The 26732-nt window shown below is 39.8% G+C and overlaps 1 long non-coding RNA gene across 3 annotated transcripts; it reads left to right on the forward strand.

Moving 5' to 3' along the window:
* LOC108636557 lies at positions 4970-25448 on the forward strand. 3 transcript variants are annotated; one of them, XR_001918433.1, is made up of 6 exons: positions 4970-5213; positions 5743-5848; positions 17996-18146; positions 22888-23092; positions 23840-23902; positions 25076-25448. It is a non-coding gene; the product is annotated as an uncharacterized LOC108636557 (long non-coding RNA). The 3 variants fall into 3 exon arrangements; XR_001918434.1 differs by having other exon boundaries at positions 25197-25448; XR_001918435.1 differs by lacking the exon at positions 23840-23902 and having other exon boundaries at positions 25197-25448.

Here is a 26732-nt window from a genome sequence, read left to right on the forward strand (position 1 = left end):
AGCTTCCTTTAGTCAGGTATTTCCAAAGTCTTCTGAGCAGGGAACCATTTGTTCATGTAAACCTGTATGTTGTAAGCAGCACATTTTGAGAAATCTTGTACAAAACTTACTTAAGTCAAAGAAATATATACACTGGAAAAGAATTTGGTGGGACTTCCCTGGTGGTTCAGTGGTGAAGACTCTGTGCTTCCAATGTAGGGGACAGGAGTTCGATCCCTGGTTGGTGAACTAAGATCCCACATGCTGTGTGGTGTGGCAAAAAATAAAAGAACTTAGATCAAGCTTATAGGTAATATAGCAAGAGAGCTGCAGAGATCTCTCTCTCTCTCTCTGGATACTTGAGTGACTCACAATGCTTGTAATCTCTGCGAAATATTCCTTGTGGCTGATTAGCAGAGATGGAGTACTAAAATAGCCTAGCCAGGTTTTTCACTCATGAAGATCTTTCTTAACTGTGGGGGGTGGACGTATGTATGGCTTCCCTGATAGCTCAGATGGTAAAGAATCCATCTACAATGCAGGAGACTTCGGTTTAATTCCTGGTTTGGGAAAAACCCCTGGAGAAGAGAATGGCTACTTACTCCAGTATTCTTGCCTGAAAAATCCCATGGACAGAGGAGCCTGGCAGGCAACAGCCCATGGGGTTGCAAAGAGTCAGACACAACTGAGTGACTAACACAACCACATGTGAGAGAAAGGGGGGGAGAGAGAGAGTGAGAGTGTGTGTGAGTGTGTGTGTGTGTGTCCATGTCCTGGATAATCAGATAGCTTAAAAGAAAGTACTGGGCTCATAATCAGAAAGTCTGATACCATAGATGTGAGATGTGGCATCTCCACCAGTTAGCATGGGTGTTATTGCACAAACCCCATCCCTCTGTCACGAGGCAGGCCTTTAGTACCCAGCAAGCCTCCCTGTCTACTGGGGACCTTCGCAAATATAGTCTGAAGGTGAAGAGGAGGAAGTTGTCAGGCTGATGACATAATGTCTAAGCATGTGGATCACCTTGAGGGGAGCAGAGCATTTGGTCCAAAGGGCTGCCTTTCCTGAGGGGGATAGGAGTGGAATGTCTGACACCCTGAAGCAACCATTCCTCCTGATTGGCCTTGCTGGATGCTGGGGGTTTAGATGCTCCTGTAACAAAGACCCTTTGGTGTTGAATAACAGAAACAATCTTTGAGCCAGGTTAAGGAAAAAAGAGAATATAGTGGGTAGATATTTGAGCATATGATGGAATTTAAACACTTGGAAGAGTCAAATCTTCAGAAAGTTCAGAAGCATGATGGCCAAGGGGTCTGCTTTCCACTCTCAGTTCCCCAGACTCTCAGCTCCAATTTTGGGTGAAATGTCCACTCTAAGGCCATTTAGTTATGATGTATCTGTTGGTTCAGGAGCATGTGGCAACATCTTGATCTCATAGAAAATGGGTCCCTTCTCCAGCCCCAGGAGATACGGTGTGACAGTCTAAACCAGTCACTGTGATCTCATTGCCCTGTGTCAGGAACTGGTCTGCAGATGGCCTTGAGACCCAAAACTAGGGCAGGAGATGTAAATAGAAAAGGGCTGGATATGGATTCTGAGAGAGCTTTTGTTTTCCCAGTAAGAAGGAACAACAAATTCACATGGCATGGTTTTTTCTCCCTTTGTTTTTCCCCTTCTTTGGAGTTCAGACATGATGCCTAGTGCACCAGATGGAAGGGGTATACTAGGAGTAGGGGGTTTAAAGGAGAGAAAGCCAAGGTGTCTATATAATAGAGCTGTCACACTGACACCAGACCCAATACCTCTTGATTGGTTCTTGAGAAAACGATTCATTTGTTGTCATTGCAGTGCGCTATAATAGGTTGTTGTTATTGTTGTTACTTGCAACCTAAATCATTCCTAAGTGAAAAGTTATATAGGATAAATATAGATGTTGGGAGCTAGTTTCTACAGGTCAAAGAGTGATTCTCAGAGCTTTAATGGGGGAAAAGACAGAGATAGCTCAGGAAATGGGGGCATACTTAGAGGTGTCTACGGAATCTCCCCTGGAGCCTTGAAATCTTACTACCGTGGCAGAGCACAGTGAGGGAAGCCCTCTTGACACTGGGACACACCTGTCCTAGAGAGAATTAACTCATTAACTCATACATTAGTTTTACTAATTTTTTATCAATCCCTTATTATCTGCTAGATATTTTTCTCCATGTTGGGAATAGATTGGAGAAGAGTGAGGAGATTTGGGTTCTCATTAAATTAACATTCTAAAGGGGAAATAGATAATAAACCAGAAAGGTAAAGGAACAGGATCATTCCAAGTACTGAGAAGTGCTATATGAAATATAAAACAGAGTGTTGTGATAGAGAGTCTGGGAGGGTGTGAGTGTGGAAGACTTAAGAAAGTTAACACTGGAAATAAAACTTGAATTGCATAAAGGTGCCTGCTGTATGAGACCCGGGGACCGACCATGATTTTCTGAAGGGAATAGCTAGTGCAGAGGCCCTTGGCAGGGTGAGCATAGTGGGCTGGACACACAGACTGAATTATTAATGGGTGTCCAGTGCACGGTGATTCGGGAGGCCACCCATGCTTATCTCGTTGTGACCGTTCCCGCCACTCAGCTCATGGGCATTGTGATGGATCTCAAGGCTGCTGATTGGATGACTGTTCCCAGCATCTGCTTCAGGCGGGATGGGATGGCTGGGGGCGGGGAGCCTGGGTAATGACTGATCATGAGTGTCACACTGACACCAGACCCAATACCTCTTGATTTGTTCTTGAGAAAACCCTTGGTGAGTGGACCATTGTTTTCAGCGCAGCACATAGGCTCCCTGGGGACCTTGCTTCCTCTGGAATGGATGGGCCCTCCACTGGAGGGTCTGGCAGACCATTCAGCTGGCGTGCAGCTGCTTCAAGACCACGTTCCAGTCACTTCCTCGAGTTATACTGGCCACATTTGACGTGTCTCTCTGTGGAAAGACCTGGCTCTGGCTCCCAGCTTGCTACAGCTGGTCATACCCAACATCATTTTCAAGTGATACTTATCAGTGAGGCAGTCACATGAGATCGTAGGGCTTGAAGCACCCTCCAAGGTCATCCTGTCTGGCATTTCTTACATGTCTGGCATGACCCAGAACAAAAGTGTTGGAATGCCACCACCCCTACTTCTGGCAGGTTGCCAGCTGAACCAGATAGCCACCTAGTTCTGGTATAGAATTCAACTCTCCTTAACACTTGAACTTGGGGGCAGTTAATTATTAGAGCTGTCAGATTTTCTCATGGATCCTATATGACTGGTTAGATGTTAGGCGTGTGTTCACTTTAGGAGGTAAGGTGGACTACAAGTAGCCAAATTACCATTTGAAAGCCCTGGCTCATTATTTTCTAATAACAAGGTGTGAGATAAAAAATTTTATATATATTTGTGTAGGATATGATTATATAAATTAATTAAATATAAATCTATTATATTTAAATTGTTAATGACATCATTCACGATGCTCCTATTCTTATTTTTTCTGCACTTGATAAAATATTCTCAGAGAAATGTTAGTATGTCTATGATTATATATTTTTCTTCTGCCTTATATTTCTTCTGAGTTTTGCTCTATGTATCTTTGTTTCTTTGCTGTTAAGGTGTCTAATGGTGTAAGATGTCTATATTCTTTCTAAAATTATGCCTTTTATAATTAAAAATATTCATCATTGTTTCATTGAAAATAAATTAATTAATTTTAAAAATAAGTAAAAACCTGGCTTCCTTCTCCTAGATCTAGGATGAAATGGATTACAAAATATCAAAGTTGGGAGAGACTTCAGTGATCGATATCCCTCTTCTTAAGAAATGAAAAATAAAAAGGAAAAATGACTTAACCAAAGTTAACATTAATTTTACAATAGAAAGTTTTTGGGTATCCACATGGGTCTTTCACAGATGTTTACATCATTTTGTTGTTTTGTTTTGACTTATGGAACAAAGGGAAAAAAATTCCTGGGTCAACAATGTGAAAGTATACGATCACAGTTCTCCTTGCCTCTGTCTGGTTCCACTCTCACTACCCTATATAGCAAGCATTCTTTTTCTCATTTCACAGATGAGGAAAATGCATCCATTTAGTTAGTAAGTGGCAATACTGAACTCAAGCTTAAGCCTTCTGACTTTTATCTAATATCATTTCCAAATCGATCACTACTTTCATCCTCTGGGGATTGAGGAACATAACAGAAATTAGCCATAGCTTAGATGGGGTAGAATACACAGGAGCCCCAAGGCCAATGTTCTGGGTTGCTACAAGCGTAATGAAAGGATTCTGAGGTCACCTTCACTAGTGTGTAAATACTTCCCTCTTAAAGTTCCTATATCTGAAGCAGAGGCTCCTGGCTGTAACAGAACCTGGTGCTGTCATTTCAATAACCACCTCCATTTATTTTAAATACCATCTCCTGGACAGAGTGGCGCATAGAAGCCCCAGCTATTAGAACCAACTGGCTGGGTTCAAATCCCGGCGCTACCACTTCTTCTGGGTGACCTGAAGGATATTATTATACTTAACCTTCCGATATCTCAGTTTTCTTATCTACAAAATGGGGTAGCAGTAGTGTCTTCCTGAGAAGGTGGTGATGACTAAATGAGGTCAAGTATTTAGAAGAGTAAATGTTGAGAAAATGTTAGTTGTTACATTTGCTTTCAGGACAACAGAAGGAATTCTGTCACAGGTCTGAGTTTTCTCCAGCAGTATGAAGAGAGCAATTTCTCTCTCTCTCTTTAAAAAAAAATTTATTTAGCTGTTTGGCTGCTCAAAATTTTAAATGTGCCATGGGGGACCTTTAGTTGTGGTACAGGGATCAAACCCAGACCCCCTGCATTGGGAGTGTGGAATCTTAGCCGCTGGACTGCCAGGGAAGGCTTGAAAAGAATACTTTCTTAGCTCATGACAATGGATAGGCATTCCAGGGTGAGAAGCGTCTAAAAACATATTCCCATACAGTTTAATGCTTGACTCCAGAGTAAGATGTATTCCTGGCACTCTACTGCAAGAGTTATCTTCTTTTTGAACAGCAGAAAGCTCTGGCTTATGCACTCGAAAAGCTAAAGCTGACCCAGAAGTTATGTTTAGAGAAGAAAAAGAAGAAAGAGCCTCTTATGTAACTTGAAGAGCATAAAGGACCCAATGATAAAAACCACTGCCGTGAACTTTTCTGAAGCATAATAAATCTCTGCCAGCCATTGCTAAGGTATCATTTGTTGTGTTGTTTTTGTCTTAAAACAGACTAGAAAAAATGTTAATAAACCCCCTCCCATGAGATTGTGTATTAGATTGTGAAAGGTATGAGATGCTATTATTTCAAGTTCTTTCCGTCTTCTAAAATAACCCTCCCTGTGTGTTTTATGGCTCTTTAGCAGTATTCTGATTTTGATTTGGTGGTGACCCCTGACTTTGTCTAGATCTCCCATGCAGCTGAGTCTTCCCTCTGCTCTGCTTTTCTTTCTCTTTTTGCTTATACTTTCTGCATGTTTAGATCATCTTTCTACCGACCTTTCAGTGGCTTAGTGTTTTGTTTCAATGCATGAGCGAAGTTGGAAAACAGAGCCAAGTGACAAGCTGTGAAGCAACAGCTCAGCCTCACAGAGCAAGTGTGCTTTGTGCTATTTCTAGTCAGAGCAAATGTGGCCTTGGTGGACTGTAGGGAACAGTATCTCCCAGGTAAAAATAAGTTGCTAAGATTCACACCAAAATGATGCCAATCTTTCATTTGCAAACAGATCCTGAATTGGGAGCCATGGGAAAGAGGACTGACTCGGAAATCAGATTCAGCGTCCTGCCTAGCTTTCTTCCAGGTGATCCCACCAGTCAGCAATCTGGTCTCAGGTAAGTATCTGTGACTTACAAAATATTTTTTAATCAACAACAAAAAATAGGGAGAATACAATAACAAAACTGTGTGCGCTGTCGAGTTCTAAGCAACCCCAACGTTGGGATGAGTTCATTTCAGACCTGTGGATTTCTCCTTTACCCCTGATTCCCTTCCTCCCACCCCAGAGATTAACACTGTCCTGAATTTCCATCTTTCGTACTTCTTCTGTATACACATGTACCTTTCAACAGTGGGTACTCTTTGTTTTGCATGTTTTAAAACTTAAAACTTTATCTACATATCATTCTTCAACTTGCTTTTTTAATGAATTTAGCATTAGCTTTCAGCAACAAATCTCTGGTCCATTCATTTTAACTAGTATGTATTCTAATGATTGGTGAATAGACATCAGTCTACCTATTTATCTATCTATCTCTATTCTCCTGTTGAGTAATTAGATTGTTTCTAATTTTGCACTATGGTGAGCAATGCTTTGACCAGTGTTCTTGTTCATTTTCTGTACTAACATACAAAAGCTTCTCAAAAATGTTCTGTCTATATTCACAGTAAAACATACACTTTACATGGAAACCCAAAACATACAAGTGTACATTTCTGTGTATCTGTGTACACATTGTATGTGGAAAAAAGTTCCTCAAAATAACACTCTTGTTGTCTATTCAGCTATGATCTAGTTTGATTTAGTCTATTTCACATACCAAAAAAATAGGCCATTTGCAATTTACTAAAGTGATTCCATGGCCCAGTAGTGCATCTCCACACTGTTCTGGGCACATACTTGGCCATGAAATTGCCGGGTCACAGGTTATACCCATTTTCAAATTGAGGAGTTTATGCCTTTGTGAGTTCATTTGATGTGTTTAAAGGGATATTTGCATATAGCCAGCATTCTTGGGGTTTCTAAGCGGCAGCTTTTTGAGTTATTTAGTGGCTGGAAATGGAAATTCCATTTTAGCTTTCTGGGTTTCAATTTTTTCATCTGTCACAAGAAGTCAAAATAAAACAAAAATACTAGATTCTTCAGTGTTTTGCAGACTACTTTCCCTTCAGTCCCAAAGTCCTGAGGAGGGCTTCAGGTTCTGTTCTAATGTGTGTAAGCTGTAGGGGGAGGGGGGGTTTAGAGGAGCAAAAGGAGGAGAATGAGGAGGTGGAATTTGGGGCCTTTTACCACGGTCCCAACCCAAGGAGCCCATTTCAATATTTATCCATTGTATTTCCATTGTGTGCAGCTCAAAAATATTCTGAAACTTTGGGTTTAGATGTTCTCAAGTCTCTTTCCAGATGTAAACTTGAATGAAAAGAACGTTTGCATCTCTAGACCCTTTAAAACTGCAGCCAGTACTAGAGCACGTGATGACTTAGGGCATAGGGCATTGGCAAAAAGTGTTGGTTAACCCAAGTTCTTTATGGATTTCTAACACTGTGGAATATGACTTGGAAAGGATGCTTTCAGAGTACTGTAGGGCAATAAGTTCGGTGCACTTTTGGCTGGGACTGCCCCTGCGGGACAGCCAAGTGTACTCTGTTCTATGGGCTACATCCAGAAGAGGCTGTTTTAAAGGATTTTTCTATTGTAGTATTGTTTATTTACAGTGTTGTATTAGTTTCAGGTGTACGGCAAAGTGATTTAGTTTTATATATAAAAATATATATTGTTGTTCAGTCACTAAGTCATGTCCGACTCTTTGTGACTCCATGGACTGCAACACACCCTGTCCTTTGCTATCTCCCACAGTTTGCTCAAATTCATATGCCTTGAGTCAGTGCTATCTAACCATCTCACCCTCTGCTGCCTGCTTCTCCTTTTGCCTTTAATGCTTCCTAGCATCAGGGTCTTTTCCAATGTGTCTACTCTTTGCATCAGGTGGCCAAAGTATTAGCATCAGTCCTTCCAATGAATATTCAGAATTGATTTCTTTTAGGATTGACTAATTTGATCTCCTTGTTGTCCAAGGGACTTTTAAGAGTCTTCTCCAGCTTCAAAATTCAAAAGCGTTGTATATTATATATATCCTTTTTCAGATTCTTTCCATTATAGGTTATCACAAGATATCAAATGTAGTTTCCTGTGCTATATAGTATGACTTTGTTATTTACCTGTTTTATATATAGTTGTGTGCATCTCTTATTCCCAAACTCCTCTTTATCCCTCCTGCTCCTACCCCTTCCCTCTTTGGTAATCATAAATGTGTTTCCTGTGTCTCAGTCTGTTTCTGGTTTGTAAATAAGTTTATTTGTATTATATGTTTTTAGATTCCACATATAAGTGATATCATATGATGTTTATCTTTCTCTGTAAAAAACTGCTTTGTTTTAGCCGTATTTGTTTATTCTGTGAATGGAGCTCTAATATCAATTTCTCTGAGTTCCATTTCTGCCTGCTAACTGTTCCGCTGGCTCACGGTGAAGCCCATTTACTCAGCAGGGTGCACATACATTTAAACCATTACATTCACAGAGATGAAATTTTATTATCATTTTAATGAAAACACTCAACTCCTCGTGGGTTTATTTTTGCCTTTCCAAATAGGGTAAGAGCATAAAGAGCTGGTGGTAACTTGGTAGTAAAGTGACTTCAGGATGGTGTCTGTTCATTCATGGAGAATCACGGCTGCCTTTCCTAATCCCCTGGCTTTCCCTCTCACTGTCTGTCTCCCAGCACCCAGGTGACTGCCTCCTGTCAGATCCTAGTCCCGCCCTTTAATTTGTCCCGCTTGCATTTCATCTTCCTTAATCACTGTTTTCATCACATCACTCCCTTGCTCAGAAACCCCCGAGGGCTCTTTATTTCCCACCACATCAAATCTAAATGCAGCGGCCTGCTTTCAAGGCTTCTCCTAATCTATTCTTTCCTTGCGTCTCCAGCTTTATTTCCTTTGCCAGATGTGGTTCTGGTTCCTGTGGTTTAGAGATAATGGAATTTTTGTACATACTCACACACAAAACTGGAAATCTATCATTTTTCTTAAGCACAGTTCAGCCTAGTTTCCGTACGCAAAGCACACATCAGCAGTGATGGCTCACCTCCCTCCCAAACCTCCTCGCCCCAGGCCATGTGAGCAAGACGCAGGGGTCCTCTGGGGAAGTGTGTGGAGGAAAATAGTTTATACCCCACTCTCTCTCAATACCCTGGGACAGGCTTAGGCATTGAGAAAGACGACTGTTCACTGGAGTGGTTTGTGAAAAGCACTGCCATGTTGACAAGACAGGCAGAATGCAAGCAGCTAAGAAGGAAATCTTGAAAGATATGCAGGATCCTCTATGACCCACCTCCCAGATTACTGGAAATAAAAGCAAAAATAAACAAATGGGACCTAATTAAAATTAAAAGCTTCTGCACAACAAAGGAACTATAAGCAAGGTGAAAAGACAGCCTTCTGAATGGGAGAAAACAATAGCAAATGAAGCAACTGACAAACAACTAATCTCAAAAATATACAAGCACCTCCTGCAGCTCAATTCCAGAAAAATAAACGACCCAATCAAAAAATGGGCCAAAGAACTAAATAGGCATTTCTCCAAAGAAGACATACAGATGGCTAACAAACATGTAAAGATGCTCAACATCACTCATTATCAGAGAAATGCAAATCAAGACCACAATGAGGTACCATTTCACACCAGTCAGAATAGCTGTAATCCAAAAGTCTACAAGCAATAAATGCTGGAGAGGGTGTGGAGAAAAGGGAACCCTCTTACACTGTTGGTGGGAATGCAAACTAGTACAGCCACTATGGAGAACAGTGTGGAGACTCCTTAAAAAACGGGAACTAGAACTGCCTTATGACTCAGCAATCCCACTGCTGAGCATACACATTGAGGAAACCAGAATTGAAAGAGACGCATGTACCCCAATGTTCATCACAGCACTGTTTATAATAGCCAGGACATGGAAGCAACCTAGATGTCCATCAGCAGATGAATGGATAAGAAAGCTGTGGTACATATACACAATGGAATATTACTCAGCCATTAAAAAGAATACATTTGAATCAGTTCTAATGAGGTGGATGAAACTGGAGCCAATTATACAGAGTGAAGTAAGCCAGAAAGAAAACACCAATACAGTATACTAACACATATATATGGAATTTAGAAAGATGGTAATGATAACCTTGTATGCGAGACAGCAAAAGAGACACAGATGTATAGAACAGACTTTTGGACTCTGTTGGAGAGGGAGAGGGTGGGATGATTTGGGAGAATGGCATTGAAACATATACTATCATGTAAGAAACAAATCACCAGTCTATGTTCGATACAGGATACAGGATGCTTGGGGCTGGTGCACTGGGATGACCCAGAGAGATAATATGGGGAGGGTGGTGGAGAGGGGTTCAGGATTGGGAACTCATGTACACCCGTGGTGGATTCATGTCAATGCATGGCAAAACCAATACAGTATTGTAAAGTAAAAATAAATAAATAAAAAAGAGCAAAAAAAAAAAAAAAAGAAAGATATGTAATTTAAAATCAGAAAGATCTGGTTCAGGAACTTAGAAAGAGGTACACTTGGATAAGGTAAAACTCGGCAGATCATGAAACCCCAAAAAGATGGTGGTGAAGCTGGTAAAGGAGATTCAAGAGTAGGTTTACCTACTGGAGTAGGTTTATCACATCTGTGAATATCACTTATTTTCTTTCAACTTTGTATTTATTATGGGGTGTGTGTTTGTTGTTTGCTTTGTTTTTCTGTAACTATTTCAGGAAGTCCTGGCTCTTCCACTTAATAGCAGTATGATTTGGGCAATTTTCTTTAGCCATAAAGTGGAGGTAATAATGCTACCTAGTACACGGGGTTGTTGTGAAGACTAAATAATGTAGTTAAAAAGCATAGAACATGAGGTCCAAGACCAAAATAGCAGCCATTATTCCTATCACCATTACTCTTATAAGTACACATAAGCTGCTCTTCATTTGAGCAGCTGCTAAAATTCCACCTTCTCTCAAAATACTTTCAGGTCAGTTTAGTTTAGCAAACATTAGCTGAACACTCAGTGTATGTCAGGCACTGATGCAACCCTGATGAAACCACAGGCAAGAAACTGACCTTGTCCCTGAGTGCCTTGTCTTCCAGTAACGAAGGCAAACCCATAAGCAGATTATTTCAGTTTAAGGTATGATATTACCTGTTGAAATGATAACATTCTGGATTGTGTGTGTGTTAGTTGCTCAGCCGTGTCAGGCTGTTTGCAACCCTGTGGACTATAACCCACCAGCCTCCTCTGTCCATGGGATTTCCCAGGCAAGAATACTAGACTGTAGCCCACCAGGCTCCTCTGTCCATGGAATTTCCCAGGCAAGAATACTGGGGTGGGTTGCCATTTCCTTCTCCAGGGGAATCTTCCCAACCGCAGGGATTGAACCTGGGTCTCCTGCATTGCAGGCAGATTCTATACCATCTAAGCCACCAGGGAAGCCCTGGATATGCTGGGCTAAATAAAATACTTAAAATTAATTTCACTTTTTCTTTTTAATTTTTAAAAACTGTGCTGTTAAATATACATGGCCCCTGTTAGGTTCTCTTGGCCAGCACTTGGTCTAAGATGATACAGTGGAGATTCAAACGGGATGCAGCGGGGAAGCATGCCATGGAGCCTGGGATTGAAGGAAGGCTGCCTGGAGGAGCAGATGCATCCTGAGCTGAGTCGAAGATGGGCAGAAGTTATCCAGGCAATACCAAATCTAAAGGGCATTCTAGATGGAGGTAACAGGAAGGTGTGGAAAGGCTTGTGTTTATGGAGTGCTGGAGGCAGTTGGTTATTCCACAGGATAAAGGATTGTGAGTTGGAAGAAAAAGCTGCCAGGGAAGTGAAGTCTAATTTTCCCATCATTTAAGATCCAGTTGTCGTTCTTGTCTTATGCTTGAGGTCGGATTATGTCTCCACTATTGTTAGGAGTTTTGGACTACCAGCAATGGAGAGTTGGAAGGTCATGTCTCTAATAGGGCTGTCCCAGAGGACAGGACTAATAATGTGAAGGTGCTGCTTGGAAGGCAGGATGCCATTTTTCCCTCGGCAGTAGTCTGAAATATAGGAAGGCAGCCTAAGATTGCCATCTCAAGTGTAGGACTGATGAATGAGAATCAGATAGGAAGGTCAGGGCTTTTGATTTGTTCTCATTCATTGGGTTCAAGGAGAGTATACTTGGTTGCATTCATGCTCATTTACCTGTCAATGAATTTCAGGAGGATTCCTCCTCCAATAAATTCCCACCAATATGGAATATAATCATTCATCAGAGTATATTAATTTGGAAGCATATTATACCACTCTGTCACAAATCACCCTTAGGTCTTCTGCCATTAGGAACAAATTATTAACATGGATATTCAGTAGGTCGTGGAAGAGGAGTAGCAAAAGACTTTGGAAGCCGAAGTGGGTGGAGAAGCTGGAGAGCTGGAGAGCATGTTCCATCTTACTGTTTTCCCTTGTCCCCAGATACTATCTGGGAAACTTCTGTGCATTGGTTTTTGTTCTGTTTTTGGAACCACTAGGATAATGAATCAAATCTCTCTTTCTCATGATAGCCACTTAGAAAATTTGAAGAGCATTTTATATCTTCCCCTTAAGTCTTCTTTTCAATGGATTAAAGCTCTTCATCTCCTTTTGCTCTTAATAATAGAACCCTCTGGTTCTCTCCCAGAGGGAGAATACCAGATTCTCCAGGAAACTGTGTACCTTTGTGTACCTCTCCCAGCTGAACAAAACATTCCAAGCTTCGTCCAAATATCAAAATGAAAAGTGGGCTTATTACCTACCTCCACTTCTTCCAGAGAGTCCTCAGTTGTGGTTGGTTGGCAGTCACTTGAGACTTAAGATCCAGACCAGAACTTGGTTGATAAGAAAAAGCCCTGTTATTCTCACAGATGCACAGACTTGGAAAATGAGCTTATGGTTGCCAGGGAAAAGGATGCAGGGAAGGGATAGCTGAGGATTTGGGGATGGACATGTACATACTGCTATGTTTAAAATGGATAAGCGACAAGGACCTACTGTATAGCACATGGAACTCTGCTCAGTGTTATGTGGCAGCGTGGATGGGAGGGGAGTTTGGGGGAGAATGGACAACTTATGTGTGCATGGCTGTGTCCCTTCGCTGTTCACCTGAAACTGTCACAACATAGTTTGTTAATCGTCTATACCCTGATACAAAATAAAAAGTTTCTTAAAAGAAAAAGCTCTGTTTTTTCTCACTGGATATTATTGACTTATTTAACACTTCTGGACCTTTTTTTTTTTTCTGTTTTAAAGAAGATGTGATGACTTCTCTGGTTATAGAAATAAATTTTGGGAAAAGTGGAAAATGTGAACGAGCAAAATGACCATTATTAACAGGTTGATATGTATAAACCAATTGTTTCTAGCATAGGGATGGATATGTATTGTGGATGGCATTTTGCAATAGCGCTGAACTGTCCTCTGTGAACACGTTTCATATAACATTTTTATAGTCATATCAAAATTTTATAGACTAGTCAACTAGTCATCTGCTGTTGGATATTTAGGTTGTGATTTTTTTGTCATTATGATTAATGCTTTAATAAACATCCATGAACCTAAATTTTAAAAAAAATTTATGAAATTATAGTTGATTTATAGTATTGTTAATTTGTACAGCAAAGTGATTCAGTTATATATATGTCTCTCTCTCTATATATATATATTCTTCTTCAGATTCTTTTCAATTATAGGTTATTATAAGATACTGAATATAGTTCCTTATGTATTTGCTGTATACCCAGTCACATCAAACTCTTTGCCACCCCATGGACTCTAGCACATCAGGCTCCTCTGTCCATGGGATTCTCCAGGTAAGAATATTGGAGTGGGTTGCCATTCCCTTCTCCAGGGGATCTTCCCAACCCAGGGATTTAACCCGGGTCTCCTGCATTGCAGGTGGATTCTTTACCATCTGAGGCTATACAGTAAATCCTTGTTGCTTATCTATTTTATATAAGATAGTGTAAATCTGTTCATTTTAAACTCCTAGTCCATCCCTATTCTGCATTCTTTCCCTTTTGGTAACCATAAGTTTGTTTTCTATGTCTGTGAGTCAAGAACATAAATATATTTACATTTTTTGTTAAGGTGAATTCCTAGAAGTGAAATTACTAGACTAAAAGATAGAATGTTTAAAGTTTAGTTTGTATAAGTGATATTGTCTTCTAGAAATACTGTACTAATGTGGATGTGTTATCAGCAACAGCAAGAATACCAATTTCTCTACACACTTGCACTCATAAAAATTTTAACAGTTTGAAGAACAAAAGCAAGTAATATTTTGTTGTTTTAATTTGCATTTTAATAACTAGTGAGAGTGAACATTTTTTTTTCACTTGTCTATTGCCATCTTCTTTTGGAGAATTAATTTTTCATACCAGTTTCCATTTTTCTACTAGGGCATTTTTATTTTTTCTTAATGGCTTTATGGCTTGGAGTAGTTATTTTAGTGCAAAGAATATTTATCTCCCCCAATTTTCTCAGTTTATTTGCTTTTTGGCTTTTTATTTCATTATAAGTAGATGAATCATGGATTAAGTCTTCTATCAGATTATTCTTGATTTATCGAAAAATTATGTTTTTGTGTGTGTATGTGTTATTTAACTGGTGAGCTTACTTACTAAACATTCATATTCATTTGAAATGTTTTTGAAGTTATATTTGAATTTCATATCTATTTTTGTCTTATTGTGCAAGTTAGAAATTCAAGGACAATGGTATATAATAGTGGTGATAATGGACATCCTTGTTTGTGACTTTAATAGGAATACCTTAATGTTTAATTATTAAGCATGATACTGGCTTTTTGTTTGAGATATGTATCAAAACAAATATGCATTTGCTAAGTTAATGTCAATTTATTCAGCTATTTTTACAATTTAAAAGAATACTTCTTGAATTTTATCAAATATATTTTAGCATCTGTTTATATGAATATGGTCTCTCCCTCGTGAGCTCTCTCTCTCTCTAGAAACAATTGCAAATTTAGAAAAGAGTTGAGACTATAATACAAATAACTATTTTTCTGGAACCACTTGAGAGTTTGTGGCTGATATAATATTCACAAACTCTAAGTACCTTGTGTATATTTCCTACAAACCAGAAATATTCTCTTGCATTATCAAAATACAACCACCAAAACTAAACACTGAAACATGACTAACATCTAATATGTAGATTCCGTTCAAGCTCTGTCATATGTTCCAACCACATCCCAATAATATCCAGTTCAGAATCACATGCTACCCATACAAAGAAGTATACACACATTTATAGCAGCATTATTCATAACAGTCCAAAAATGGAAACAACCCTAAATATCTATCAATTGATGAATAGATAAACAAAATGTGTTAGCTCCATATAATGGAATTTTATTCAGCCAAAAGAAAGAATGAAGTGCAATCATATGCTCTACCTCTGAGTGACAATATTCTGCTAAATGAAAGAAGCCAGTTATTATATTAATACAAAAGATCCCATATTATGTGATTCCATTTATATGAAAGGCCAAGAACGGGAAAATCCATAGACCAAAAGTAGATTAGTGTTCCTAGGGACTGGGGGATATTGGGAGAGGGAATAGGGGTGACTACTACTGGGTACAAGACTTCTCTTTTGGGGTGATAAATGTGTTTTTAAGTGGTGGTGATGGTTGCACATCTCTGTGAACATAGTAAAAAGAATATCAAAGTGTGTACTTTATAAGGGTGAAATGTATGTGTTATGAATTTTATCTTCATGAAGCTGTTATTAAAGAAAATACTTGTATTTGCACTTATCATGTCCCCTTGGTCTCCTCAATATGGAATATGGTTCAGTCTTTTTCTAGGCTTTATTGACCTTGACAGTTTTGAAAATTATGGGCCAGTTCTTTTGTAGTTTATTCTCAATTTTATTGTCTGATATTTCCCCATGATTACATTCAGCTTATGCATCAGAGCTGGAAATCTCACAGACGGAATACTGTGTTCTTTACATTGTATCTTATCAGGTGATACATGATTTTGATTTGTCCCATTACCAATGATGTTCAATTTGATCAGTTGATTAAGGTGTTATCTGTCAGGTTTCTCTCCTATAAACTTATTATTCTTTTCCCTTCTGAATAATTTTATTTTATGGAAAGTTACTTTGGAAGAGTATAAAAATCCATTCATCATCAAAGTTGTATTCATTTATTAGTATGAACCCATGTTTTAACATTTAATTTGCCATGTTATGATTTGTTACTAAAATTACCTTTTTATGTCAGTTTACCCCAGATTTGACCCATGGATCGTCTCAAATTGGCATCTATGTCCTTTTAGTATATCCCCTTCATGCTGTGAGTGATTCCAAATGATTCTCTGGTGTAAGAAAATGCTCCAGTTTATTTTGTGTTCTGCTTTCTCCAGCCCTAGAATCAGCCATTTCCCCAAGAAGCTCTGGTTCCTCTTAGAAGAAAATGCTACTTAGAAACCAAGAGTTGCTCTCTAAGGAATTCTCTCTGATTTGAAGGGTTTCACTGCTTCACATCCCTCTCAGTGGGCTGAGCTAAAGAATATATGTAGATTCCTATATATGTACACTCTCTTATGTCTGTGTGGTTCTCTATGTTATTAATATCTGTGTTTATCAATGGCAACCCACTCCAGTACTCTTGCCTGGAAAATTCCATGGACAGAGGAGCCTTGTAGGCTACAGTCCATGGGGTCTCAAAGAGTCGGACACGACTGAGTGACTTCACTCACTTACTCACTCATCCATCCATCCATATATTGAAAGCCATGACTTTATAGTCATCAGTCAGTTCAGTTCAGTCGCTCAGTTGTGTCCGACTCTTTGCGACCCCACGAATTGCAGCACGCCAGGCCTCCCTGTCCATCACCAACTCCCAGAGTTCACTCAAACTCATGTCCATCGAGTCAGTGATGCCATCCAGCCATCTCATCCTCTGTCGTCCCCTTCTCCTCCTGCCCCCAATCTCTCCCAGCATCAGAGTCTTTTCCAATGAGTCAGCTCTTCGCATGAGGTGGCCAAAGTATTGGAGTTTCAGCTTTAGCATCAGTCCTTCCAATGAACACCCAGGACTGATCTCCTTTAGAATGGACTGGTTGGATCTCCTTGCAGTCCAAGGAACTCTCTCAAGAGTCTTCTCCAACACCACAGTTCAAAAGCATCAATTCTTCAGCGCTCAGCTTTCTTCACAGTCCAACTTTCACATCCATACATGACCACAGGAAAAACCATAGCCTTGACTAGACAGACCTTTGTTGGCAAAGTAGTGTCTCTGCTTTTGAATATGCTGTCTAGGTTGGTCATAACTTTCCTTCCAAGGAGTAAGCGTCTTTTAATTTCATGGCTGCAACCACCATCTGCAGTGATTTTGGAGCCCCCCAAAATGAAGTCAGCCACTGTTTCCACTATTTCCCCATCTATTTCCCATGAAGTGATAGGACCAGATGCCATGATCTTCGTTTTCTGAATGTTGAGCTTTAAGCCAACTTTTTCACTCTCTTCTTTCACTTTCATCAGAGGCTTTTTAGTTCCTCTTCACTTTCTGCCATAAGGGTGGTGTCATCTGCATACTGAGGTTATTGATATTTCTCCTGGCAATCTTGATTCCAGCTTGTGCTTCTTTATAGTGATACTTTTATGTCAATACAACTCAGTAGTTTGAGGTTTCTGCCTTTCCACATTTGCATATCCATCCTCTGAGAGTAAGAAATCTGACCTTTATTATCCTTAAGAGTGTTACATATGTGATAAAATTCTTGTGTAAAAACAATCTTCTGTTTAGCACCGCTGCTGCCTCCCCTGTGTTTGCCCTTCTCACAGCACTTAAGATCTAATCTACACCCATTTATTCCTGGCCGTAGATGCTGGCTTTTGGGCTGAATAGGTCAGAAAGGGAAGAGGGGTACGATGAGAAAGAGAAGAAAGTAATTTTTCTTTTTGGCTTATAACTTAGTGAATTATATTAATAGATTTTTACTAATATTGACTCACTCTTGCACTTTCACAATGTGCCTTCCTTTGATTTTTTTTCCACTCTTAAGATTTCTTAATAATTTGTTTTGCTGATCTGCAAAAGCCATGGCATGCTAAAAATTTTCTTAGGCATTCCTTTAATTTTATTGTTTTTTATTTCTACAGGGGAATACATGGCCTCCCCCTGACTTCTTTGCATTTTCCCAGTACCTTTGATTTTGGAAATACTATAAGAATGATGGCTGCATTTTTCCAGTGTTGGAAATTTCTGGTATGTCTCAGAAGCAAGGAATCACAGGATATCTACTTTTCAGTGGTGAGTATGCCTCTCACAAAAGCCACACCATTATTTATAATACCCTAATTTTTTTCATAGAAACAGGACAGGGGGTCTCAACATTTCCTGAAATTTCAAAAACTCAAAAAAAGCTTTCAAAAAAAAAAAAAGAATATTCAACTAAATATTCATCTGTTAGCCCAGCACTGGAAGGGACCAGCCCTAAAGAATAACTGATAAGTAAATCAACACCAATACCACTATCATTCATCTCCTTCATACCAGCCTAACCCGAAAGAATTTCTTGGCACCCACAAGAAGGTTAATTGAAAAGATAAATCTACTCTGGGAAGCATTTGTATTTTAAGGAGAGATGGAATTGGGGAAGTGCCATGCTGACATCTATCATTCTACAAATCATAATTATTGTCAGTGACCTGAAACCTGGCTCATGTTATGATGGTTAAATAATGTCCATAGTTTTGCTCTCCAGGAATGCTTTTGTCCCTGACCTGATCATTAGCATGCTTCTTGGGTCTTTTAGGCCTAAAATGTATAAGCTGCTTATATTTATCTGGGTAGCTGGTTAATTTTGGTGGCAGCCACCTTGCAGGTATGATTTTTCTTCCACTGACAGAAAACAAAGCCTGGAATCCTATCCTTTTTTTTCTCTAAAGCATAGTTTTATTTTTTTAATTGGAGTATAATTGCATTATAATGTTGTTTCTGCTATACAATGAAGTGATTCAGCTATATGTATACATGGATCACCCCCCTCTTGGAACTCCCTCCCACCCACCCCTGAATCCTACCCATCTAGTTCATCACAGAGCGCGAAGCTAAGAATCCTGTGCTTTAAAGCACGTATATCTATTTTATACATGGTTTCATTATTTATACTTTCTTCCTCATCTCCCGCTAACCCTCCCACCCACCAGTCCTATTTAAAGGAAATATTTATTATGTATGTAGTTGCCATTGTTTAGTTGCTAAGTCGTGTTCGACCCTCTTGTGTCCCTATGGACTAAAGCTCACCAGGCTCCTCTGTCCATGGGATTCTTCAGGCAAGAATACTGCCATGGGTTGCCATTTCCTTCTCTAGGGCATCTTCCTGACACAGGGATAGAATCCCTGTCTCCTGCACTGGCAGATGGGTTCCTTACCACTAAGCCACCAGAGCAGCCTGTTATGTATGAAGATTCCTCAGTGAAGATCTATATATGCCCATGTGTCTCTGGGCACATACATATATTTCCACAGTACATGTGCTTAGTTCTGTTTAGTCACTCAGTCGTGTTTGACTCTTTGTGACCCCATGAACTGTAGCACACCAGGCCTCTCTGTCCATCACCAACTCCCAGAGTTAGTAAACTCATGTCCATTGAGTCAGTGATGCAATCTAACCATCTCATCCTCTGCAGTCCCCTTCTCCTCCTGCCCTCAATCTTTCCCAGCATCAGGGTCTTTTCTAATCAGTCAGTTCTTCACATCAGGTGGCCAAAGTATTGGCATTTCAGTTGTAACATCAGTCCTTCCAATGAATATTCAGGACTGATTTCCTTTAGGATAGACTGGTTGGATCTCCTGACAGCCCAAGGGACTCTCAAGAGTTTTCTCCAATACCACAGTTCAAAAGCGTCAATATTTGGCACTCAGCTTACTTTATAGTGTAACTCTCACATCCATACATGACTACTGGAAAAACTATAGCTTTGACTAGATGGACCTTTGATGGCAGAGTAATGTCTCTGCTTTTTAATATACGCTTTAGGTTTGTCATAACTTTTCTTCCAAGGAGCAAGCGTCTTATTTTGTAGCTGCAGTCACCTTCTGCAGTGATTTTCGAGCCCCCTAAAATGAAGTCTGTCACTGTTTCCTCAACTATATGCCATGAAGTGATGGGACCCAGATGCCATGACCTTAGTTTTCTGAATGTTGAGCTTTAAGCCAACTTTTTCACTCTCCTCTGTCACTTTCATTAAGAGGCCCTTTAGTTCTTCACTTTCTGCCATAAGGGTGGTGTCATCTGAATATCTGACGTTATTGATATTTCTCTTGGAAATCTTGATTCCAGCTTGTGCTTAATCCAGCCCAGTGTTTCTCATGATGTACTTTGCATATAAGTTAAATCAACACCCTCTTCCAACAACAAAAGAAGACTCTACACATGGACATCACCAGATGGTCAATAGTGAAATCAGATTGATTATATTCTTTGCAACCAAAGATAGAGAAGCTCTATATAGTCAGCAAAAACAAGACTGGGAGCTGACTGTGACTCAGATCATGAACTCCTGTTGGCAAAATTCAGACTTAAATTGAAGAAAGTAGGGAAAACCACTAGACCATTCAGGTATGACCTAAATCAAATCCCTTATGATCATACAGTGGATGTGAGCAATAGATTCAAGGCATTAGATTGGATAGAGTGCCTGATGAACTATGGATGGAGGTTTGTGACATTGTACAGGAGACAGGAATCAAGACCATCCCCCCCAAAAATGCAAAAAAAGCAAAATGGCTGTCTCAGGAGGGCTTACAAATAGCTGAGAAAAGAATAGAAGCTAAAAGCAAAGGAGAAAAGGAAAGATATACCCATTTGAATGCAGAGTTCCAAAGAATAGCAAGGAGACATAGCAAGATTCCTCAGTGATCAATGCAAAGAAATAGAAGAAAAGAACAGAATGGGAAAGACCAGAGATCTCTTCAAAAAAATTAGGGATACCAAGGGAACATTTCATGCAACGATGGGCTCAATAAAGAACAGAAATGGTATGGACCTAACAGAAGCAGAAGATATTAAGAAGAGATGGCAAGAATACACATAAGAACTATACAAAAAAGATCTTTACAACTCATATAATCACAATGGTATGATCACTCCTCTAGAGCCAGACATCCTGGTATGTGAAGTCAAGTGGGCCTTAGGAAGCATTACTATGAAAAAAGCTAGTGGAGGTGATGAAATTCCAGTTGAGCTATTCAAATCATAAAAGATGATGCTGTGAAAGTGCTGCACTCAATATGCCAGCAAATTTGGAAAACTCAGCAGTGGCCACAGGACTGGAAAGGTCAGTTTTCATTTCTAATCCCGAAGAAAGGCAATGCCAAAGAATCTTCAAACTACCACACGATTGCACTCATCTCACATGCTAGTAAAGTAATGCCAAAACTTCTCCAAGCCAGGCTTCAACAGTACGTGAACTGTTCACTGTTCCAGATGTTCAAGCTGGTTTTAGAAAGGCAGAGGAACCAGAGATCAAATTGCCAACAGCTGTCGGATTATCAAAAAAGCAAGAGAGTTTCAGAAAAACATCTATTTTTGCTTTATTGATGATGCCAAAGCCTTTGACTGTGTGGATCACCACAAACTCTGGAAAATTGTTAAAGATATGGGAATACCAGACCACTTGACCTGCCTCTTGGGAAATCTGATGCAGGTCAGGAAGCAACAGTTAGAACTGGACATGGAACAAAAGACTGGTTCCAAATAGGGAAAGGAGTATGTCAAGGCTATATATTGTTACCCTGCTTATTTAACTTATATGCAGAATACATTATGAGAAACGCTGGGCTGGTTGAAGCACAAGCTGGAATCAAGGTTGCCAGGAGCTTGTGGTGAAAACATTAATTAATCTGGTCATACAACAAATATTCATAGAGAGTGTCCCATGTGCTAGACACTTTCCTAAGCGCTGGAGGAGAATCAGTTGGCAAAGACAAACGTGGTTTTTGCTGGTTTAAGAACAAGATTTAGTTTTCTAGAAACAAAAGGCCTGGTTTTTAATATTTGCCAATTTCAACCTCTCCATGTTCTGTATTACCTGGCACACAAGAACTCAACCATGGCAACCATCATCCTTATCTTTGTGTCCTGATCATAGTTATCATCGGTATTATGTATGATAGTGCTTTAACAACATACTGAAAAGAAACCATCATCTCTGGGTGGCACGGAAGGATGCCCAAGATACATATTTATGAGTAAGTGAGTTTGTATGTGTAAAGGTAAAGAAAAGCAGAGAAGGGTCTGCAGGGATACACACTGGATTTGGTATGGTTACCTCAAAAAGATGTGATTGAGAAGAAGTTAACAAAATGGGACTTTTTCTTTACTAAAAATCTATACAGTTTGAATTTTGAATTTTGAATCATGAGTATGAATTAATTTTATAAATTTAAATAAATTTGCACTGTCCAAGTTGCACAAAGAGCTGTCTCATATGATGTCAGTCCAATGGTGACCAAACACATAGTAGATAGACAAACAGCAGCTACCAGAATATATGACTCATTGTAGACAGAATCATTATTAAATAGCTATTGTTTTCCTGATGAAAGTGACTTCAGCTCTTGATAGAAGATGAAATAGAATCAAGACACTTGGTAAGTATTCCAGTTGCTGCAAAACAAACCACTCCTGTGGCTTAATGATAGTGTTTATTTTGCTCACAGATTTGCAGTTTGGGTGGGGCAGAGTCAGGGTGTGATAGGGACATTTTGTCTCTTTTCTACTGGACATCAGGTGGGGTGACTGGAAGGCTGAAGGCAGAATCATCTGAAGGGCACTCAGGTGTCTGGTAACTGATGCTGTTGTCTGGAATGTGGCTGGGAAACCTCCATGTGGCCCTTCCATATGGCTGCTCATCTTTCCCACAATATGGTGGCCAGGTTCCAAAGGTGAATGTCCCAAGAGAGAGTTGGGTGGAAGCTGTGTCAATTTTTTTAACTTAACCTCCAAAGTCACAGAGATCACTTTCTTCACATTCTGTTCATCAAGGGAAAAAAGGAAAAACGAACTCTATCTCTTCATGGGCAAGTAGCAGGTTCTACAAGAGCATGTGGGACTGAAAATACTAATGTAGCCATTTTTGGAAAATACAGCCTGGCCCAGTAAGTTGTCTCTTCACTGACGTGATCTGTACTACACAGCTGCAGAGCAAAGATGGAAAACAGCCCAGAGCTGCCTGGCTGCCCAGCTGAATGTGAGTATTGCAACTTTACCTTCACTCTGAAAACCATGTTCATGTATTGTGAGAGCTGTGAATTCTTACGTAAGGAACCAAAAGAATTTCAGTATTGTAGAAGGCAATGGCAACCCACTCCAGCACTCTTGCCTGGAAAATCCCATGGATGGAGGGGCCTGGTAGGCTGCACTCCACGGAGTCACTAGGAGTTTGGACACGACTGAGTGACTTCGCTTTCACTTTTCACTTTCATACATTGGAGAATGAAATGGCAACCCACTCCAGTGTTCTTGCTGGGAGAATCCCAGGGACGGGGGAGCCTGGCGGGCTGCCGGCTATGGGGTCGCACAGAGTTGGACACAACTGAAGCGACTTAGCAGCAGTAGCAGTATTATTCATGCTTAGCACATCCATGGTTTTAAAATCAGCTTTCCTAAGTAGTGTCAAATTTATCTTAGCCTAAAAGGCAGATTGACACATTATAGGGACAGGTAAAGTCTATTTTTATTGATTGGACTCAGGAAACTGGTATTATTTTTGCCTCTGAGCTTACTTCTCAAATACAACAAAAGTGCACAGAAAAGAGGTTCATGAAAATATATGGTTTGCAACACAATTTCAGATATTCTCCTTAAATGCACATCAGTGTTCTTATAACCTGCCAGCCACACTTTATTCAAGGCTATGTTAAGTTTAATATGTGAAAAGTCAGATGCATTTATCATTTTTTACTAAGGTTCATTAAGGATTCACTTGTATCCCTAGTGTCCTTGCTTCCCACTGTGGCATGCACGCAAGAAAACATATTAACAGTGGACTAATCACCAGGTATGTATAGATTACCCATAGAGTAACACTTAGAGAATTGTCGGAAAACAACCAATTAATGGCGCCTACTAGGTTCACATTTCCCTTTATTTTACGATATGAATTATTAGCCGCAAATCAGCAGTAAATTAGATCTGCAGGGATTTTAATTTTTAGGAACTCTATTACTATTAATTTTTATTTCTTTGAACATAACCAAGTTCTTCTCTCATTTAAGAAGATGCAGTCATCATGAAACCAAAGTCTTATAAACTAAGCTGTTTTGGTGATTGACATGTGAAAAATAAAAGAAAAACAGACTTTCACACTGCCTTTTAAAGTGTGAAAAAACAGTCTTTATTCACGGTTGGATAAATTAGTCAAAGTGAATTTTAACAAAGTTTTGCCCCCAAATATTTTCTTGTTTAGACTGAAGACAGCCATGAAACATTTCTTTTAAGCTCAGTCAACATTTCATTCTTTAGGGATTTGCTAGAGACTTAAAACTTTTTCCAGTCCTTTTTCTCCTATCACTACAATGCCAAAGGAGCAAACAAAGCAAACTTGGTGCCTATATCTTTCCTGAAACTGACATCATAAATAGAATTCAGATATTGTGACCCCCGAATACTTATGTCTATTGATGTGTCCTTGTAATGAACATTTACTGATATGCCCAACTCAGACGATTATTGAAACCATCAGTTAAGTCAGTAAACCTGATTGCCTTCAGTTCACCTAGGGGAGCCTTTGTAAAATACTGATTCTTGGACCCACTCTCCCAAAATGCTGGCTCACAGGCCATGAATGAAGCCAAGAAATCCATACTCTTCAAAAGTTCCTCTTATAATTCTGGGTGTTGGCCCAGGGTGGGATTGACTGAATGGGAACATTTGCTAACTTTTGAAGTAACTTTTGTAAGGTAAGATGTTATGCCTTGATAGAGTTTTTATAGCTTAAAACAAAGTGATATTATGCTTGAATTTCTATCCTTATTACATTTTACAATAGGAATCCAGGCTTACCCTAAACTTTTATATATTTATAGTAGAAGCTACAGCTTTATAAGCAAAATGAGGAAAGAAATTCTGGTTCATAAATCTCATCATTATTTTCCTCTTCAGCTTTGTGTTGGGGCTGAAATGTGTTATATATAACCATTACTTTCATTATTTGGTCAACTTTTTCTTCTAGATCCTTCAGGCCCCTCTAGCTGAAACTGTTGAAATAAAGGAACACCTATTAACAATTAATTCTGGTTAGAGGATATGAATGGGACTTGCCTCATAAAAGTGGAATTTTTTTGTGTGTGCAGCCACATAGGATACAAAAATATCTACAGATAGAGGAAACAGAAGAAACAGGCACAGATGCTTGAAGCTGCCTGGCACACTTCAGAATGGTGAGTAGCTCAGTGTAGCCTGGATATAAGATAAATGGGAGATATCAGCAGCAGGGGTGGGGGCAAAGAATTCGATCTTGGTTCTATTTCCCATTGTCTGGAGTGGTTTTTTTGAGGAAATACGTTAAGATGGGTTCTGAGCGTGCTTCTGGCCCTGAGGATGACTCAGTTCAGTTCAGTTGCTCAGTCATGTCCAATTCTTTGCAACTCCATGAATCACAGCACGCCAGGCCTCCCTGTCCATCACCAACTCCCAGAATTCACTCAGACTCACATCCGTCAAGTCAGTGATGCCATCCAGCCATCTCATCCTCTGTCGTCCCCTTCTCCTCCTGCCCCCAATCCCTCCCAGCATCAGAGTCTTTTCCAATGAGTCAAGTCTTCGCATGAGGTGGCCAAAGTACTGGAGTTTCAGCTCTAGCATCATTCCTTCCAAAGAAATCCCAGGGCTGATCTCCTTCAGAATGGACTGGTTGGATCTCCTTGCAGTCCAAGGGACGTTCAAGAGTCTTCTCCAACACCACAGTTCAAAAGCATCAATTCTTCGGTGCTCAGCTTTCTTCACAGTCCAACTCTCACATCCATACGTGACCACAGGAAAAACCATAGCCTTGACTAGATGGACCTTTGTTGGCAAAGTAATGTTTCTGCTTTTCAATATGCTATCTAGGTTGGTTAGAACTTTTCTTCCAAGGAGTAAGCGTCTTTTAATTTCATGGCTGCAGTCGCCATCTGCAGTGATTTTGGAGCCCCCCAAAATAAAGTCTGACACTGTTTCCACTCTTTCTGCATCTATTTCCTATGAAGTGATGGGACCAGATGACATGAGCTTTGTTTTCTGAATGTTGAGCTTTAAGCCAACTTTTTCACTCTCCTCTTTGGTGTCATTGGCATATCTGTGGTTATTGATATTTCTCCCGGCAATCTTGGTTCCAGTTTGTGCTTCTTCCAGCCCAGTGTTTCTCATGATGTACTCTGCATATAAGTTAAGTAAGCAGGATGACAATATACAGCCTTGACATACTCCTTTTCCTATTTGGAACCAGTCTGTTGTTCCATGTCCAGTTCTAACTGTTGCTTCCTGACCTAGGTATAGGTTTCTCAAGAGGCAGGTCAGGTGGTCTGGTATTCCCATCTCTTTCAAAATTTTCCACAGTTTATTGTGATCCACACAGTCAAAGGCTTTGGCATAGTCAATAAAGCAGCAATAGATGTTTTTCTGGAACTCTCTTGCTTTTTCCATGATCCAGTGGATGTTGGCAATTTGATCTCTGGTTCCTCTGCCTTTTCTAAAACCAGCTTAAACATCAGGAAGTTCATGGTTCACGTATTGCTGAAGCCTGGCTTGGAGAATTTTGAGTATTACTTTACTAGCATGTGAGAGGAGTGCAATTGTGCGGTAGTTTGAGCATTCTTTGGCATTGCCTTTCTTTGGGATTAGAATGAAAA

The sequence above is a fragment of the Capra hircus genome, chromosome 8 (genome assembly GCF_001704415.2).
Source record: "Capra hircus breed San Clemente chromosome 8, ASM170441v1, whole genome shotgun sequence".
NCBI classification, from domain to species: domain Eukaryota; kingdom Metazoa; phylum Chordata; class Mammalia; order Artiodactyla; family Bovidae; genus Capra; species Capra hircus.